Source organism: Patella vulgata, chromosome 8, assembly GCF_932274485.2.
Source record: "Patella vulgata chromosome 8, xgPatVulg1.2, whole genome shotgun sequence".
In the NCBI taxonomy this organism is placed as follows: Eukaryota; Metazoa; Mollusca; class Gastropoda; family Patellidae; genus Patella; species Patella vulgata.
In genome coordinates this window covers 53786590-53806486 of record NC_065886.2, presented here as the reverse complement: position 1 = coordinate 53806486, position 19897 = coordinate 53786590, and the positions used below count along the sequence as shown (strand labels likewise).

Below are 19897 nucleotides of genomic sequence, written 5' to 3'. Positions count from 1 at the left end.
AAAAGTAGAAATTAGGAAATAACACACAGCGTTAATAGCCCCTCGTTTTTTCCTAATTTTTTATTTAGCGACCTATCACTTTAGCTTGCTGTCGTACTGTCGACTTTTCAAGTTTCGCCTCGAAAGTGGCTGTAGTCACAATTTGCCAGGTGAATACGTACAATCAGGGTTCACACTGTATTTCATTCTTTTCCATCAAAAAGGATAATTTTTATATAAAAAAAATGTTCATATTTTTTTTCCGCCAACTGGGATATTTTATCTGACAAAAATGTTTGATAAAAAAAAACCCAAAACACCTTAGGCTACAACAATTTAATTTATTATATAGGCCTATTATAAAACAAATTTCCCGTACCGATATATACAATATACAACAACATACATATGGGGATTGGGTGGTCTAGTGGTTTAACACGTGCGCGTGAAATCCCAAGGTCTGACATTGATTCAAGTGGTGTGGTATCGATTCCCCGCTTAAACATGACAAGGGAGTAGGGTCGCTTGTCCAGCCTTGTGTGTTTTCTCCGGATACCCAAGTTTCTATCCACTGCTAAAGACCCCTACGTGTAAACGAATAATTGAAATGATTTAGTTTGCAACGAGTGGATGTTAAGCCAGTCTGGAGGTCGGGTGTTCGATCCCTGCATTGGCCGAGAAAGTTCATCCAGATTTTCCGGCTGGTTCCCCCTTGTCAGTGATGCAAGACGGGGGGGGGGGGGGCTGACAAGGACATAGCAAGAATGGTCAGTTTATTATCTAAATCTTACATAATGTATCTTTAACCAATGTGGGTTTGAATGGTGTATAATGGTTAAATAGAAGCATATGGAAGAAAATCGCTGCCAAAAAAAAAATATACCGTCGTTAAATAAACTAAACCTTAGACTTTAATAACAAACGAGTGAGACAATAACCATAAACATGATAAACTGTCTAGAATAGAAGCACGACAATTTCCGATTAACTTAAGACGCCAAATATACACGTCGTTATTGACAAACGATCCAGGATGTAACCATTTCTATAGCTTGTTCAGTATCAGTGGAAAGAATAGTTGACCTAGAACAAATTGCAACCAATCTGATTATAATACAGATCTATATTTCGTTTCGTTTTTTTATACTTTAGATGGCCTACACTACATGAAGATCTGACAAGTTATAGCGATAGGTCATGTCAGGGGTCAAAAGACCGACTTATGACCCTATGATGTCAGACATTTGATTAACCAATCAGCATTGATGTTACTAGTGGATTACCCACAGTTCCGTGAAAAACAGGCCTAAAGCTCGCCGTAACAGACCGTTTCATTGGCTTATCCCTGACACCCTTCAGAACACGAGTTAAATAACAACTCTTCCAGATCCAAGTGTAGTAGAGACAAGTAAAACGAAATTTTGTACTATAAAAATGAAACGAAATAGGATCTGTGTTTTAACCAGATTGAAATTGCAACAGGTTTCCTCTACGACATACCCAAACTTCTTAAATATATCAAAATGGCCGCCAAATATACCTTTGGGGTCTCATAACTCCTTTACGTATGAGTTTTTACCGTATAAATATATTACAAACAGATATACACAGATATATGGGAATGAAGATGGAACTCTTTTCTTTTTTCGTGTGGTTTGAAAGTAGACAGTCCTGTTCCGGACTTCAATCATGATTAAAGGGAGATAACCAGGAATATTTTAATAAACGTTTATCTCATTCTTCTAAAATCATCGTCTTCCAGCTATCCGACCGAAAAACAGGTAATGCATCTCGTTCTCAAGCTTTAGAAGTCAAAATATGACCAGAAAGATGACTCCACAGAGCCTGCGTTCAAAATTTACGATCCAAATAATTATATTATCATAATGGTGATATAATTTTCTGTAATATAATTTTGATAGCATCGCAACAGACGACAACCACATATTTAACGAAACAAGGGAACCCCAAACTAGGTGAGAACATGAACCTCTTTAGGGGCTCCTGGGCGTACAATACTCACAAGATTGTTCCCAGTTCATCCCTGACTTTGATCCGAACTGAGTGAGAGTGTTGTATCTGGTTATACTGAGTCCGATAATTTAATTGCACGATGTATAACATCAAGATAAATATGAGTGTCATCTTGTTGTGATTGACAAATAGTCCTGGGTGTGTTTAGGGCTTTGAGCATAGTTCACTCTAATTCACAATCGTTTCTATCCCAAATCATAAGAGTTACAGTTAAGTCTCCCACGTAGTCAAATATGCGACAGAAATATAAATCGAGATGTGACAAGCCTGATTTTTACACACTGCGTTATATTTATCTGGACAGTGACACAATAATAGACAGAATAGCAGCTAAATTATCCAAGGCGTATGTGTTCAATCATCCTATTGCTGTTTCAGGGCAGTAGCGGATCTAGAAGCTGTGAATAGGGGTGGGGGGCGGTTCGAAATCGAGAGCGCCATCCACGCACTAGTGCTACTGCTAACTGGGTGGTACACTATAAACCCCGTGAAATATGACGGAGAGACGATAATATAAGACCACAGAGGAGTGATGCTATAATGGAATCGAGCACCGTAGGTCTAAATTTCCTGGCATTTGAGTTCATTGGTGGGAACAAATTCTTGTGAACTAGGGAATAAGAAATGGGACAGAATCTTGAGGTATACATGTTAATTCCGTCTGTTTTGTGAGAGTTGACAGAACATTTGACCTACTCACTAGTGCTACTACTAACTGGGTGATTCACTATAACCGTCAATATGATAGTGATGAGAGGGTATAAGCGACAGATCAGGAGTGGAAGAATGATAATATAATGGAATCGAGCGCCGTAGACGCGACCAAATTTCAGACAGCTACGTATAATATGCATGTTACTGAGTATCTAGCGCACAAAAAAATTCAGATAATAGGTAATTTGGGACTGGGTCTGAGGGGACTTTGTCTCACGGAGGCGGGGGCGCCCACCTAAATCCGCGCCTAGTTTCAGGACACCCCGGGTCCTCAAAACGGCAGTATGATACAGTTTTTATTAAGGTACAATTAAGGATGATGGCTATTTTAAAAAATGTGATAAAAGTAGACAATAATATGAGGGACAGAGGTTATTTAATACATTTATAGGTAAGAAGGAGTATTTATAACTTAATAGATAACCAATGTAGATTATACAATATGGAGGGGGGGGTAATATATGACACAAGTTTGGTTTGAGGTATTAATCTAGCTCCAGAATTTTGTACTTTTTTTTTTCTTTTTTTTTTTAAACAATATTTTTATTCATTAAATCTGAATTTGGATTGGGGAACAGGCTATATATGCCTATGTGTAACCCCTCTCTTTGATTTAGATACATGTACACATTATAAATATTTACATACATACATTATTAAATATAGAGAATATATGATACATCATGGATAATATAGAGACTTAGATGATTATACAGGGCTTGGAATGACTTAAGAGTTGTTTATGGAGATTTAAGTCTTTTTGATAAGAAAATAAATTGTACTTGATTAATTTAATGCGTTATAAACACCAGAGATTAAAGAATGGTATTATCTAGTCTTGACGCCACATACGATCATGAATTGTTTAAAGTATGTTTCTGATCTCACCTATAGAAACCAGTAGTTAATGATCTTTTTGTGATTTTAACCAATAAAATTATCTCCCTTTTAAACTTATGTAATTATAATGTACACTATAATTATCAGTGACACGCTCGGTTTTAAAGAATTTGTCATGGGCTGAGTATACGGTAGTTCTAAGCACATTCTGATCTTAGCCAATGGCTATTTATAGTCAAATCACATTAATGCATCTTAGTTTTTGTTAAGTTTATTATATGAATGAACATTATGAGCGATTGGGCGTACATGTGATATCCCGTGTAGTATAAATATTGCAATGGAAATGGTGTGTTCAGAATTGTGCATGAACTATACCATTCTCCACACAGGTCTCGCTATCCAGCATTTGATAGTGTGGCCTGCAAGGGGGAGTAACTCTGTTTGGAAGATTGGAATTAAACAACCAAGGTATCACACTCAGTAATTAATATTTATATGGAACTGTTTTTAACTGTTTATTTTATTCATTTTGAAACATTGTACTTTTAACTTTCATTAATTTCAAATTGTGTTTGTATTCTTTATTATTTTATTATAAATTATTCATTCATTTGAATTTTCATTCATTTTTGGTTTTATTAATTTGAATTTCATTGTCTTTCAATTTTATTAATTGGAGTTATTTTAAGTTTCATTAATGTGAATTATAGTTTCAATCTTTTATTCAATTTTCCATTCATTTGAATTTTTACCATGCGTTTACATCAATGTATTTCCAATGTGAAAATAACTTTTCTATTGGGTTTACTGGCAAACACTTTACGTCTCGGTAAGTTTTGTTTGATATTATTTCTTGTTTCTGTGACGTAACATATTAATAATGTATTGAGCTTACATTATACGGTTCCTTATTTTTTTAATCTTTAAATAATTATTCAAGAGCTAGTTTTGACAATTTAAACGACGGAGGTGTGCCAATCTACTTAAAAGAGTTGATTGTGGTCTTATCATGTTAATAAATATCTAATTAATAATTGCTATAACATTGGAAACGAGAAAAAGACCTTCAATAGGCAGATTTAGACCTTACATAATGCATGTTTAATATGGAAAATACTAGGTATATTTCGGTAACTTTATATTTATGAAATTGCTTGATTATTTATTGACTTATTTATTTGTGATCATACATGTCTTTTCTTGCAGCTCGGTCATTTATTGGTGGAAATGCGACGTGTGATAATGTAATGATCTTTTATGCTGACGGTGTTGAATACGCCACCAGTGATGATTGGAGAGTGTCATCACCTATCAGTATTCCGGACAATACCAAAGTTGTGGCTATAAAATGCGAGGGTACGGGTACTGTTGCAGGAATCAAAGCAGCATTGGATACTGGTATTAAGACAGACGTTTCCTGGAAGTGTTCCAATACGTTTGAAGCCGGTTGGAATCAGATCAGGTAAGCGATGCTTTGGTATTGGCTATACAGACTAGTTCAAGAACATCTAATTCCACTTGTATTATTCGAGAGAGAAAGAGAGAGAGAGAAAAGTCATCAATTCAGGTAACAAAATAATAATTGAACACATATCAAAATCAATGTCAATTTGCTTCCATGGAAACAAACAATGACTTATATATGTACTGACAAGATACCGTCAGTGGTTATGGAAATATGCTCCAGAAATAAAACTTTATTCAGTTGGGCCTCTGTTAGATAAATGTTTATTGATAAAATCGAGAACAGTCGCATTATCGAGCTAAAGAATTCAACGAACCGTATCGATTTTCAAGTGGATATATTTAAAGCAAAATGAGTTATGATATAGCTGCATGGAGAGCAAATATCGGATCATACATACACAGAATTGCCAGAAGAAAACCCGGAACTAAAGTGATACGTTTAACGAACATGACATTTTCTCTTGTTTTTATCGTCAATCTACTGATGTTAATGGCCGGCGACATTGAATCAAACCCAGGTCCATCTACAAGACAAGCCCAGATCTCAACGACTGGTGAGCTAGTTTTAAAGAATAGCGGAGATAGTATTAAAGACCTTACTCAAATTGTTCTAGATTTAAAAGAAGAGATCGCTAGTCTCAGAGGGGAAGTGAGGGAACTAAATATTAAAGACGAAGTTATGACACTGAGAAATGAAGTAAGTCAAATTAAATCGGACACTGACTCATTCATGAGCAAAGTCGATGTAAATGAAAATCAAATGAGACAGAAAAATTTAATATTTTATGGGTTCGATGAAATCAAAGAAGGGTCAAGAGAAACTTGGGGTGATTGTGAAATCTTAATAAGAAAGTTTTTGTCAGAGAAATTAGGTGTAGATGGTGCAGAAGATGACAGTTCAGTTTCCATTGACCGTGTGCATCGAGTCGGAAAAAGAAATCAAAACTCCAGTCGACCGCGTCCGATTAAAGTTTTATTTCACAGACTCAAAACAAGAGACATAATCCTAACTAAAGCAAGACAACTGCTCAAAGAATCAAGTGTGAGTGTTTCTGAAGATTTCACTAATAGAGTGAGATCAATTCGCAAAGGGTTAATACCGCATCTAAAAGAAGCCAAACGAAATAGTGATAACACTGTGACACTGAAATCTGATAAACTAATTATTAATAGAAATGTGTTTACTTTCGACCTTGAAACGAAACAAATAATTCAACTCAACCAATAGCAACCAAGCAACAAAAAGCCACCACCCGACCACAAAGGTACTCTTAATATTGTTTCTTGGAATATTGAAGGACTATTATATAAACTTTCGAAATATGAGGATTTATGCTCCATAATAGAACAATATGATATAGTTGGTTTTGTGGAAACTTTTCAAAAAACCAATACAGAATTTTCACAAACGTTCCCCGGATACCACGCATATGACAGTATGAGAATATGTGGCTCTCGTAAATCTTCTGGGGGCGTACTCGTGCTCGTTAAGGATGCCCTGTCCATCTATACAAAAAGAATTCTGGTTCGCGACGATTTTGAAGAAATGGTATGGCTGCACATCAACACAAAAAGACTCGGACTGTCCAGAAATCTAATTTTAGGTTGCGTTTATGTCCCACCCGTCAACTCCATCTTTTATGATGATAAAGATATCAATTGCAATATTACCACAATAGAATCAGCATTATTTTCTATTAAACAAATCTATGAAGATACAGATGTTATCATAATGGGGGACATGAATGCCAGAACTGGAACGGGAGTTGACTTCGTCGAAAACGATAACGGTGCTCACATTCCTAGTTTGGAGGCTTGTTATGACATCATGCGCATAAACCACATTCCGACAGAAAAGATACCAACACGGCACAATTGTGATATGCAAATTAATAATTTCGGAAAACAACTGTTGGATTTGTGCTGTGAAAACAATGTGATAATTCTAAACGGTCGAATAACTCCCGATAATCGAGGTAACTTCACATATGTATCCCCAGGTTGTGCAAGCACTATCGATTATGTTATTGTTAGTCCTAATCTGTTCCCTAATATAAGTACGTTTTCCGTTCTTGAAACAGACCTATCAAAACATTTCCCAGTGTTCTGTGAGCTAAAATTGTGTCCGAATGTTAAACCAACCACAACAAATACATCGTCACATATTGTCAAGTATAAATGGAAACCAAGTTTTGTTGAACAATTTATATCAAACATTAATAGTGCAGAGTTCATACATAATCTAGATGACGTACTCCAGAAACTCGATACAGACTTGGAAACCTCGGTCAAACATCTAAATGAAGCACTATTGTCTGTCGGTGATAAGTCGCGAATGCGGATTGGTAAACAGCCGGACCATCGTAAACAGCCACCATGGTTTGATACCAGCCTTATTAGCCTCAAGAAAACAAAATGTGATAGATTGAATTTATTCCGCATCACAAATAATCAGTATGACCTCGATAAATATCTCGAATCTAAATTATCATTCCAGCAAGAGTGTGCAACGAAAAAAGACCTCTATCACAAGTCAGTGTTAGACGAACTATGCGACGAAAAAGATTCGGTTAAATTTTGGTCGAATGTAAAATATCTCCTAAATAAGTCTTGTGAACATAAACCCGATATTAACATCGACGAATGGTACAATCACTTTAATAATTTATTAAATCCCATTGTAGAACAAAGTGATGAACTGTTTAATGACCATGTATCTGATGATGGCAATAGCGCAGATTATGAAACCGATATAACTTCTTGTGACAAACTTAACCGTGATATTACACATCACGAAATATCTTGCGCAATATCAAAACTGAAAGGTGGTAAAGCGGCCGGCGAGGCACTGATACCACCAGAATTCTATAAATATGCCTCTGGTCAACTGTTACCAGTACTATACAAGCTTTTCAATAGCATATTTAACAGTGGAACATTTCCAACGTCCTGGTCGACAAGCATTATCCACCCCATACATAAAAAAGGTAACCGGGACATCCCCGAAAATTATCGTGGAATCTCCTTAATTGATATAGTATCGAAGATATTGTGTTCTATTCTAAACAAAAGGCTGGTTGAATGGTCTGATGAAAACCAATTACTTGTTGAAGAACAAGCTGGTTTTCGTCGTGGCTACTCCACTGTTGATAATATGTTTGTTCTTAATTCTATTGTTCAGAAATATTTATCTAAATCCAAAAATGGAGTCCTATATTGCTGCTTCATCGATTTCTCTACTGCCTTTGATTTAATCCAAAGATCAAAACTGTTTTACTTACTTATCAAAAATGGCATGCACGGACGAATGTATAATTTGTTATATAATATGTATAAATGTACAATCTCAAAAGTAAGAGCTGGTGGAACCTGTTCTGAAGAGTTTGAATGCTTCAGTGGGGTGAAACAGGGATGCATACTCAGTCCCTGGTTATTTGGAATTTATATAAACGAGCTTGCACTCATGTTGAGATCTGACTGTAGATCTGGCATATTTATAAACCAATGTGTCGAAGATGTATTTCTCCTGCTTTTCGCAGATGATATCTCACTGGTTGCAGATACCATAGGTGGACTTCAGAACAGACTTGATATACTTGATACATATTGTTCGAAATGGAACATGAAAGTAAACTTAGTTAAATCTCAAGTTGTAGTTTTTAAGAACGGGGGTATTTTGTCAAAACATGAAAAATGGTACTATCAAGGTAACCTTATTGATGTTGTCAGCCATTACAAATATTTGGGTATTATATTTTCAAATAGACTCAAGTGGAATCTTTGTTGTAAAACCCTATCTCTGCAAGCAACCAAGGCATTAAATTGTATAAAATTATGTATATCTAAACTTGGTCAACGTAATGTTAAAATTGCGTTTAAACTGTTCGATTCTATGGTTGGTCCAATATTATATTATGGTGCAGAAATATGGGGAACTGAACTTAAACCTGATATAGAAAATGTGCAAAACAAATTCTGCAAATGGCTCTTGTGTACAGGAATGAAAACTACAAACGCCATTGCAAGAGCAGAATGTGGTAGACTAGAGTTATATGTAAATTATGTCATTAAACCTATCAAATATTTTCTTACTATTCAAAGTATGAGCGACAATAGATTGCCAAAATTATGTTATCGGATGCTATACGAACACGATTTGCATGGTAGGTTAAATTGGTGCTCATCTGTACGTGTTATACTATTTAGTTCTGGTTTTGGTCATGTGTGGATGCACCAGGGTGTAGGGGACGTTAAACAGTTTCTGACATGCTTTAGGCAACGGATTAGAGATATAAATTTCCGAAACTGGCAAACTTATATATCCCAATCCCCTCGCTGTGAATTCTACCACAAGATCAAATCTAGTATGTATTCTGAATCGTATTTATCTAGTTCACTATCTCATAAACTTCGTTTTTGTCTTGCTAATTTAAGGTGCTCAACTCACCATCTAGAGATTGAACAAGGCCGCCATCATAATGTTACTAGAGAGGAGCGAATATGTTCAATTTGTAACAGGAAACAATTAGGAAACGAACTACATTTTATATTATTCTGTCCTATACTTAAAGATCTTAGAGCCAATTTCCTACCCACATGGCTAACAAAACACCCTACCGAAGAAAACGCTATCAAATTGTTTAAATGTCAAGACTCAAGCATAGTTCGTTCTCTGTCCATTTATATATGTAAGGCGATGGAACTAAGATCAGAAATCCTGCAACCATAGTGCTCTTTGATAATGCTCTGCATAAAGATAATTATATATACATATTAATTTATATCGAATTATTTTGTAAATTATATTGTTTGTACAAATATCATGTATGTTTTTGATACTGTAGGCATATTGCCTCAAAGTAACTGAATAAAGAATTAGAAAAAAAAAATTAGAATTAGAAATTAGATAAAAGTTTATTTTGATTTGTAGTTTAAATGAAAGAGTAATAAAGATGGCTGATAATGTTTCTCGTGCTCATCACTCGGCAAACCTCGACAGATTCTACGCATCTAATCTCGGCTGTATGACGAATTCCGCCATATTGGAACTATTTTACAGGTCCCGGATGGAGATTTCTGTGGAGAGTGTATTATATCAACAAACATCAAGTTTGGCATTGGGTTTGGGGAATTACCAGGGAATTATATCAAACCAGCAGCCTTGAGACAATATCTCTGCTCGTTTAGTTATATACACTCGACAAAAGACGCCATTTTGGGACTTTTTTGTAAAAGCGGCGCGTTTTCCTATTAAAGTAAACCGGTTGCCGCATCGCAAATGTATGGGCGTAGGTACATATCAATTACTATCATACAGCCGAGGTTAGATGTAGGGTACCGGAATCTGCCGAGGTTTGCCGAGTGTCGTGCTCATCTAATGAAACCATGGCTCACTAACCTCCACCAGTGTTGGCTGAGAAAGTCCCTCGGATTTTTCCGGCGTCGTATATCACGGTCGTTGCACTCAGCAAACCTCAGCAGACTTCAGTACCCTACATCTAGCCTCGGCTGTATAACGAAGTCCGCCATTGGAACTACTTTTAAGTTCGCGGGATTACCAACGGTGTCGCCCATATCACGTATCGTCATACAGCCGAGGTTTGCCGAGTGACGGTCGATGGTGAGGGACGGTCTAGTCGTTCGGAAGGTACGAACAACCAAGGTCCTATGTACACCTTGGCGTGTACACCTTAGACAGTTTTAATTCAGTTTCTGTCCGGACAAAATTTACCTAATGGCGTAGGCCGTCTTTATTAGACCAGTTGGTACACAAATACAGGACGTTAAACTCCATTTCGTTAAGCTAAAATTTGTTTTTTTCAGATTTTGTCGATCTTGAAATGGCCATACAGCAGACGGTTCAACAAGGTGTTTCGGTAGTGGACGCCAAAATCGCATTACTGAATAGAAGATTAAACCGAATATTAAGACGGCGTGAACCCAGAATAGGTGATTTAAATGTACCACAGCCTGAACCAATCAGACGCATATTCTTTGGTTGAATTATTTTAATGATGTCCTTATGGACCCCTGCATGCATTTTCATTTCATACGGCTCACGCAGGAATTGTATATTCTATTTACTTTATGTTAAATCTATGTAAATAAAATCAAAGATGTCTGTATGTATTTATGTGTCTTCATTCTTAAACCTAACCTACAATCTCGCCAACAATCACGCGCCGCCCTAACCTTATTTACATCTGAGCGACCTTGACAAAAAGTGAGCTGGCCTTAACAAATAGTGGAGATGACAGCCCCAGTTTTGATACTGATTTGACACATGTTTAGAATTTAACACACAAAACGATTTTTGGGATATTAATTTCTTTTTTGAAAATAACTGAGATATTACCTTAGGTGGAAGCGGGGATAAAATACAAGTGGTAATTTCAAATGAAATGAAATGAAATGAAGTGAAATAAACTGGGCTAATGAAGACGGGCATACGCCATACAGTGTCCTATGAGGGAAATTTTGCCAGGGCAGCGGCGCTACGGCCTACTCTTATATCGAATTCCAACTGCCAAGGGATCTTTTACGTGCACGCCAATATGTACACGGGACCTCGGTTTTTCGTTCCATCCGAACGACTAGAGACAGTTGTCCTTGTCAGGCCCTCTGTCCTGCATCACTGACAAGGGGAAATCACGCCGGAAAATCTGGATGAACTTTCTCGGCCAATGCAGGGATCGAGCACCCGACCTCCAGGCTAGCGAGCCAGCGTCTTACCGACAAAATTTAGAAAATTGACGCATGTAACATTTTGTCCTCCCAAAAACGAGGGCTTCTGATCCAAATGTTTTTAAATTTGTTTTCGTCCCAAGTTTTTATTACCTGAGCGAAGAGTTCTATAGTAGGTAAACAGGTGCGATGTTATGAATAGCCAGTATTTGAAAATTTATCATTTTATTTTCATCCGGAACAATGAAGGTCATTTAATACAGGATTCAAATGATCTTTTTTTTTCTTCTTGGTCTTTATAGGTGGTAGATTATATCAGTGTTCACATAAACCTTTATCTTTTCCTATGCGTAGACACACGAAGATGCGTGAAGGTATGACAGTGTCGGTTGTCCATGGCGGTCTTAGTATTACCTTATTGGGTGTAAACTGTTTCACTTAATGTTCAAAGGTTCATCCTTTAAATGATGTATTATTTTGTTTTACCAATGATTTTGTTTTCTCTGGGTTAATCTCAACGAAGATAATTAATCAGTTTCGGCTTCAGGGAGTTCTCTTTAAATCAAATCTTGATGGGCTTTTGAACCATTTGAAAGAAATCCCTCTTCAATTGACACGAAACGTATTCAAATAGTTTCTGTTTATTTTATTCAACACTATTCAATGATTCTTTCTCCGCCGGTTCACTTGTTTTTTTCACGCGTCTCTTCTTTCTGAAAAAACAAACATAAAAATTAGAAAACACTGCTTAACGTCTCTTCGGCAAGGATAATAACTCTGATAATAATAGGAAAAACGCAATGTTTTTCGACAGGGTTTACCTTTCTGACGCGTTTACGAGAACATGTGAACAGATACCCGACCAGAACTCGGACAGAGAGAGAGAGAAATGACGTTTAACGTCCACTCGACACAAACTAGGTCATCTCGGGACTAACATATGGTTTAATTTTATTTCAATACTTCATTTGCGCGTAGGGGTCTTTAGCAGTGGGAGGAAACCGGAGGACCAGGAGAAAACTTTCGAGGTTGAACAGGCGACACTACTACTGCTAACCGGGGAACCGAAACCAGGCTAGTTGACTCAATAACATATCTCGTGATACAACGCGCACGCACTAACCATTCGGCCATCCACGACCCGCCCCCGCCCCACCCCCAACCGTGTTAAGTCATAGCGGCCAAATTGTTAAAAATTATTTTCAATTTAAGCACTAGATACTAAATAAATAGCACCACTGAGAAGTTATTTTAAAATTTATAAGGACCCTTTGTTTTCTTATAACGATCATACTTACGAACAATCTTACTCTTTTATATATAGGCCTATAGAAATTAGAATGTGGGGGTCCAAATTACCTTCTATATATAGGCCTATAGAAGTTAGACGGTAGAGTCCAAATTACCTTTTATATATAGGCCTATAGAAGTTGGACTGCAGAGTCTAAATTACCTTTTATATATAGGCCTATATAAGTTAGACTGTAGAGTCCAAATTACCTTTTATATATAGGCCTTTAGAAATTAGAAGTTGGACTGCAGAGTCTAAATTACCTTTTATATATAGGCCTATATAAGTTAGACTGTAGAGTCCAAATTACCTTTTATATATAGGCCTTTAGAAATTAGACTGTAGAGTCCAAATTACCTTTTATATATAGGCCAATAGCAGTTAGACTGTAGAGTCTAAATTACCTTTTATATATAGGCCTATATAAGTTGGATTGTAGAGTCTAAATTACCTTTTATGTTTGCTACATCTTAGAACAATTGCTACAATGACCAATAACATAACTAACGCTGCTATAACAGATCCATTTATAACACCTTCCATAAAATAAAATAACATTAATTACAGCAAACAATTACTCTGATTAAAATACACATCTATATTTCGTTTCGTTTTATTGGTCCGGGATTTGACCAATCAGATTAAAATACACATCTATATTTCGTTTCGCTTTTTTTATACTTTCTATGGCCTCTACTACATGAAGATCTGACCAGTTGTACTGGGAGGTAGAGGCGGTTTTGACCCTATGACGTCAGACTTTTGATTACCTAATCAGCATTGTTGTTTCTAGTGGGATACCCACGCACCAAGAAATCGTCGTAACGCACGCCAAGAACTCGCCGTAACAGACCATTTCATTGGCTAATCCCTCACATCATCCAGAACGCGGGTTAGGGCAAACAAGCTCTTAGAATTCTTCGATCGAATCAATATTGTCAAAATTGGGGCAATTTCACAAGGTGTCCTTAAACTTGTGTTATAGACTGTACGCCGATGTGGCAAGCTATATTTGTCGTTACATAATGGAATGATACACCTATATAATATACTGTCCGTTGCAGGTCGAATAACAGGCGCCTATCACGTGGAAAATATATGACTAAGTATACATGTACGTCCAAAGTCTGTTACGTCCATGTTCGTAAGCAAGATTATCAAATAACTGATCTGATTCCGATTTCTAGCACATGGGCAAATAACTCGTCTGAAACCGTTTCTCTTTTAGTAGATATAATAATACCAAGGTGAGAAACAGGTTGGATTAAAAACAATTGGGATCAAAGTTCACTACTCTAGATTCCGTCAACCAGTGGCAATACTCACTAACTTTCGCTAGGTAGACAAACAAGTCTACGATGACGTTTTTAAAATTATCCACGTGAACCTCTTTAAGTCACGTGGACATAACAGACTATAGACATTATACTTATACTATATCTAATAACAAGAAAACAAAAGTGTGTACGTAGAAACCAATGTTACACTGAAAGGTTTAATAATGAACAACTGTGGTTGTTAAAAAGCCTATCCAACAGAGTGTTTCTTAAAGAAATGAGAAAGTACTACATGTAAGAATGGGATTAATCATTTCCCGGATGTTATGAATTAGATAATTTTTGGAAACCAAACAGATATGTAACCAATTGAAACCGAACATTTGCCCAGTCCCAGTTAGGTACAACCCTATGTAAGACATATATGCTACTGTACTACAGTTTTACAGGGATGCACTCGTTCTCCACACAAGTCTCACTATCCAGCAGTCGAAACTTCAAGGAAAGACAACTCTGTCTGGGAGATTGGAATGTTATATAAATTGATACTAACCTGTATTTAAACCACTATCTACCACTTCTGATATTGTGCCATTAGATGATAGATTTGTTGATATTTCACCTAAAATACAAACATACGATTCAAATAATTTATCCCTTACAGAGTAACCACCAACTCATCCTCGAATTCTGCTAAGGGTTCTTTTACGTGCACGTTATTGTGTACATGTTTGTCACACAATCACAACAACGAGACGCAGTTCCTTGACAGATCGCTTCGTTCTGAACCACAAACAAATTTAAAACCAGGGCCCTTATGCACGAAAACTTAAACTAAGATACAATCGAAATTTTAAGAAATACTGCAATTCGATTGGCTGACCAGTAAAATCAATTTGCATATATCCAATGAAGTTGCAGTATTTCTTAAAATTTCGGTTGTAGCTTAGTTTAAGTTTTCGTGAATAAGGGCCCCGGCTGATAATTCTAAAGAACTGTCTCGACATGCGCCGGGAACCAACCTGGGACCTCCTGGTTGATGCGCATGCGTTTTACTCACTGAGAAACTGTGACTGTGGCCTCCTTATGGATAAGAATGATTGAATGATTATTAGAGGATTAAACATCGCATGTCCTTCTTTAGGCCTGAAATGTTATATAAACTATTAATTAGACATTTATTAACATGAAAAGACCTTATCAACTCTCGATGCCATCTTATGCGTCGGATGTTCACTGGATTTGAATCCGATCTGCTGCTCAACGCTCATTGCTGATTAAATACATAAATAGATAATCGAGACTATGTTTTTATCGTACCGACTCCACTAATGATGATCGGGACAAGGCCTAAAATTCAATCGCTAATATCTCGGTTCAGAGTGGAGCAATTTTTAGCATATCCCCTTTACATTATCTAGTTATTTAACTATTATAGTGAGAACTGTCAGATCTTTATCTAATTTACCATAAGACCCCTTTAAATAACAGCTCGAGAAAAGCGTTTTATCGATATATATATATACATAATTACCCGAGTTTTTAATGACTGGTTGTACTGTAGTTGATCTTTCATTTGATACGTCATCTCGGACTGAAATAAAACGGAAAGAGCAAAACGATGCACAGGCGTCTCTTACATCGAAAATATTTCAAAAACAACATTAAGATAATGTAATATAAATGTATATAAACTAATTTACATTCAATCGTTTCTGTTTTTAATCTTAATTTCTCAATCGAATGGCAATCTCTAGCGTCTGGTTATTCCAGGAACGAAGAAACGAACAGATAAGAATATGGCGCCACCATTCAACTTGACTTGTGGAATATGTTTAGTCCCCTTCTTCGAGTCCCTTGTTACAAATGGCGCTGGAACACATTATGGTAAACGATTCGTGTACAAATGGTAAAATGTTTATTTTGACTTGTATATTGGAAATCAGAAGCCCATCTTTTCTCGGTAAGATCACAACATCAATATTGATTTAAATTGACAAATAATTCGTGTTTTCAACGTGTAAGACTTTGGATGATATTGAGTTAGAGACTTAGCTACTTTAATTCCTCGTCGAATATAATAGAACATATAATTAATCTCAACTTGGAAAACGAATTAAGATTTTATACCTTGTCTTTTTAATCTTGTATAAATCCACCCATTCTCACTTCCAACGGGCATAAATAAAACACAGAAAAATATTACATACAAAGCTTGTTCCTCCATCTTGAATGTAGGTCGTGGGAATAAAGGTACCAAAAATAGCTATATCTTTTGTAAATTGATTTGACAATGTGTTAAATACGTCCTTTCAATGTATATAGGTGTATAATATTTACTAGCGACCAAGACCACACTAATAAATAGATTTCCTTTTCAACTTTTATAAATTTATTAGCTATATTCTTCACGTGAAATCAATTAGTTGTAATGTAATGTTTATAGTATACAACTCCACTCAAATGGGTCGCTTTATTGGCGATCTACGTGCCAGTCATATTCATAATAGTATTCTAATATTGGACGTTCAAAATGTCGACCGCTTTATTGCCTAACTTTCAAGTTCGGACTTGAATTCCGTGACATTGACGATTATTTATATAGAATCCCTAAATCGTGTACCCTACCCTAGAATGGAGTAAGGGTCTATTTTTTTATTTGTGTATCGGATCTAAAGATTAATTGCGGGTTATTTTTTCCTATTACATGGGCGTAGGAATATGGAACGAAGGTCGATTTCGATAGAGACAATGTAAGAACATCCTTTGTCGGGATGGGTTAAATCTATTTGTTAAGGTCAGCTCAATTTTTGTCAGGGACGCTGAGATATGAATAAGGTTAGGGCACGTGATTGTTGGCGAGTTTGTTGGTTAGGTTTAAGAATTTGGGGAGCGGTCAAGTTTCCACGTAAGCACTGACCTAGGATGATGAAAATTTGGTTAGGGTAGGCATTGGGGGTAGGCCCAGGGTTAGGGTTAGGATTGGAATTAGCGCTAGCCCTGTTTACATCTCGTGCCTTATGACAAAATATTGAACTGGCCTTATCATTTAGTACTAACAGTCGGGGTGTGACATTGGTCCATTATTTGACTTGACACTTTGTTCTTATAGCTGCAATAGTTGTTAACGTGATAATTCTTACCCACGCCTACAATTGATACACCACTATTCAAGGTTTTGAGCAAATTGCAAAATTGTTAACACATATCATCGCAGTTTGCGTAGAAACAAATAATTATGTTACAAATAGTGAAGAGTGGAACACTAAAATCTTAATCTTATCTTACCGAACAGGGCCCTTATTAACGAAAACTTAACTAAGATAAAATCCAAATTTTAGTAATTTGATTGGATAATATTAGATTGATTTTAGTGCTTAGCCAATCAAAATTGAAGTATCTACTAAAATTTGAATTTTATCTTTAGTTAAGATTTCGTGAATCCGAGGGCCCATTTTTCTGTATTTTCGAGTGACATAAAATCATGTGATTCTGGTTCGACGGCCATTTTAAAATGATAGGAAATTGTTTTTAATCGAATCATATAATTATACGGTAGGGTTTCACCTTTATTTCAATGAGAATTGGTTTATTATATGTTAAGCTATGTACAGTACAGTTTGGGGTCAGCGCATGTAATTGGAAACTAAGGGAGTTATAGGCCTGTAACTGTTTTGTAGTCAAATACAAACTTGCTCGAAGGAAGGCCTTAGGACGGTCCACTGCTGTGGCTGGAGCAAGATGGAAGACATCAGCAATGGAACCATTTCTGTTGTTCTTCCTCCTTAACACAGCGAATCTTCGTATATAAATTAACATACGAAAGTTAGTCAAAGTGTGTAACTTATTTCCAAGCTCATTTGATGGCTAAAGGCAGGAAGGAATTCGACATCCATTATTGTATCCGAATGCAAGAAATCTATGGAATATTTTTTCCGGGCATGTTCAGTTTTCACCAAATACATCCTATATATTATAATTATAAATAGCGTGGTTACTTTTATAATGGAAATAATAAGAAATAAATCTAGTAATCTCAATCATTAATTTCTGATACATACTAGCTAAATCGAAAATATGTACAAGATGTAATTATTCGAACAAAAGTAGTTGAAACTCTTTTTTGATTGACAATTTCGTTAAAGATACATTATGTAAGATTTAGATAAAGAACTAGCCATTCTTGGTATAATAGTTCGAAAGTAGATGATGTAAAATGAATAATTTGAAAATTCCATTCAAATTACTCTATTGCATGCGAAGATATTAGCCTTTGAAGGTTTGACAGACGTGTGCAATAATTTCAACCACCGTACTGGTTGATCGAAGCTAAGTCTCGGTCCTCCATATTTGATTAAATCAAAGTACCGCTTAACCATTCTAATCTATTTAATATCGGAGAAATCTGATGCCATCGAGAGTTTCTTAAGGCCTGGATCAGTTAATTAATGTCTAATTAATGCTTTAGAAAACATTTCAGGCCTAAAGAAAGACCTGCAACAGACAGATTTGGCTCTTGCATGATGCATGTTTAAATTATATGAGAACCGAATTACTGAATTACATAACGATAGTTACAGACAATAATAATGTAGATCTGATATTAAATGTCTCTATAGACAAGCAATCTATAGATAATTACATATAGTTGTGTCAATAAGTAAATACAACTCTCAGCTAATTTATAAATAAACTAAATTAAAGATACGTTCCCAGAAAAGTATTTATCGGGTGGTTATTTCCCTTAAGAGTATGGCAATTTTGGTATATATGGACAGTTGAAATATCCAATCTTACTAGAAAAATACTGGATTCCCTTAAAAACATCCATGGAACGCATACAGGACAGAAATGAAAGGGTTTCCCTAATTGGCAGCCCGACGATTAGGAATGCCTGTTCGCGTCACGTCAAAGGTAGCACGCGGAGATTGGGCGCTTGATGTACTTGTTGATAAACTTGATGAACTAAACATACAACACTTTCTGAGATAAATTCCACGGGAAAAAACCAGGAGCAGTGAATAATTCGAGAATTTAATTAGGCTTCGATATTTTTGATTCATGGATAGCGATTAAAGACAACATCGTCTTGTGTATGCAATGAATTCTCCTCCGGCTTCGTTTTTAGTCCAAATACATCATCAAATCACAAAGTTTGTACACGGGAACGTAGGCCTATCTTTAAAGAAAGGCACCAAATACGAGCGCGTTTTCCTCATACTGAACATCTTCAGGTTATTTTTATTTATGACAGATAACGTAACGTAATTAAATACAACATAATAATATTTACATATTTAGTAAATAAGAGAATTATTTCGTCTCTTACTATAATATCCGTTTATTTAATTCTGGTTTATACTTTTTGATGAAATAGTTTTCTTTACAATCAATTAAATCATAAATCATTATTTAAAAAATTCAATTTGTACAAGGGAAATACGTTGACTTTTCCACCTCCACACGTTTCGATGTGTGAACTTAAAGGTATTGTTCGATTACTTGGAATCTTGATTTGCGATCTATGAAGGTTCATTCGAAGATTTAGTTGACCTTCTGTTTTACCAATGTATTTCCCTTTACAACCATAACATCCAATGAGAAAATT

At 36.0% G+C, this 19897-nt stretch overlaps 1 long non-coding RNA gene across 2 annotated transcripts; it reads right to left on the bottom strand.

Annotated features, from left to right (window-relative positions):
• Positions 1–11210: 11210 nt before the first annotated feature.
• LOC126830205 (uncharacterized) lies at positions 11211–16636 on the bottom strand. 2 transcript variants are annotated; one of them, XR_008789163.1, is made up of 5 exons: positions 16420–16636; positions 15824–15883; positions 14843–14911; positions 13464–13548; positions 11211–12434 (listed from the first exon to the last, which is right to left on the bottom strand). It is a non-coding gene; the product is annotated as an uncharacterized LOC126830205 (long non-coding RNA). The 2 variants fall into 2 exon arrangements; XR_008789164.1 differs by lacking the exon at positions 15824–15883.
• Between the last annotated feature and the right edge of the window lie 3261 nt (positions 16637–19897).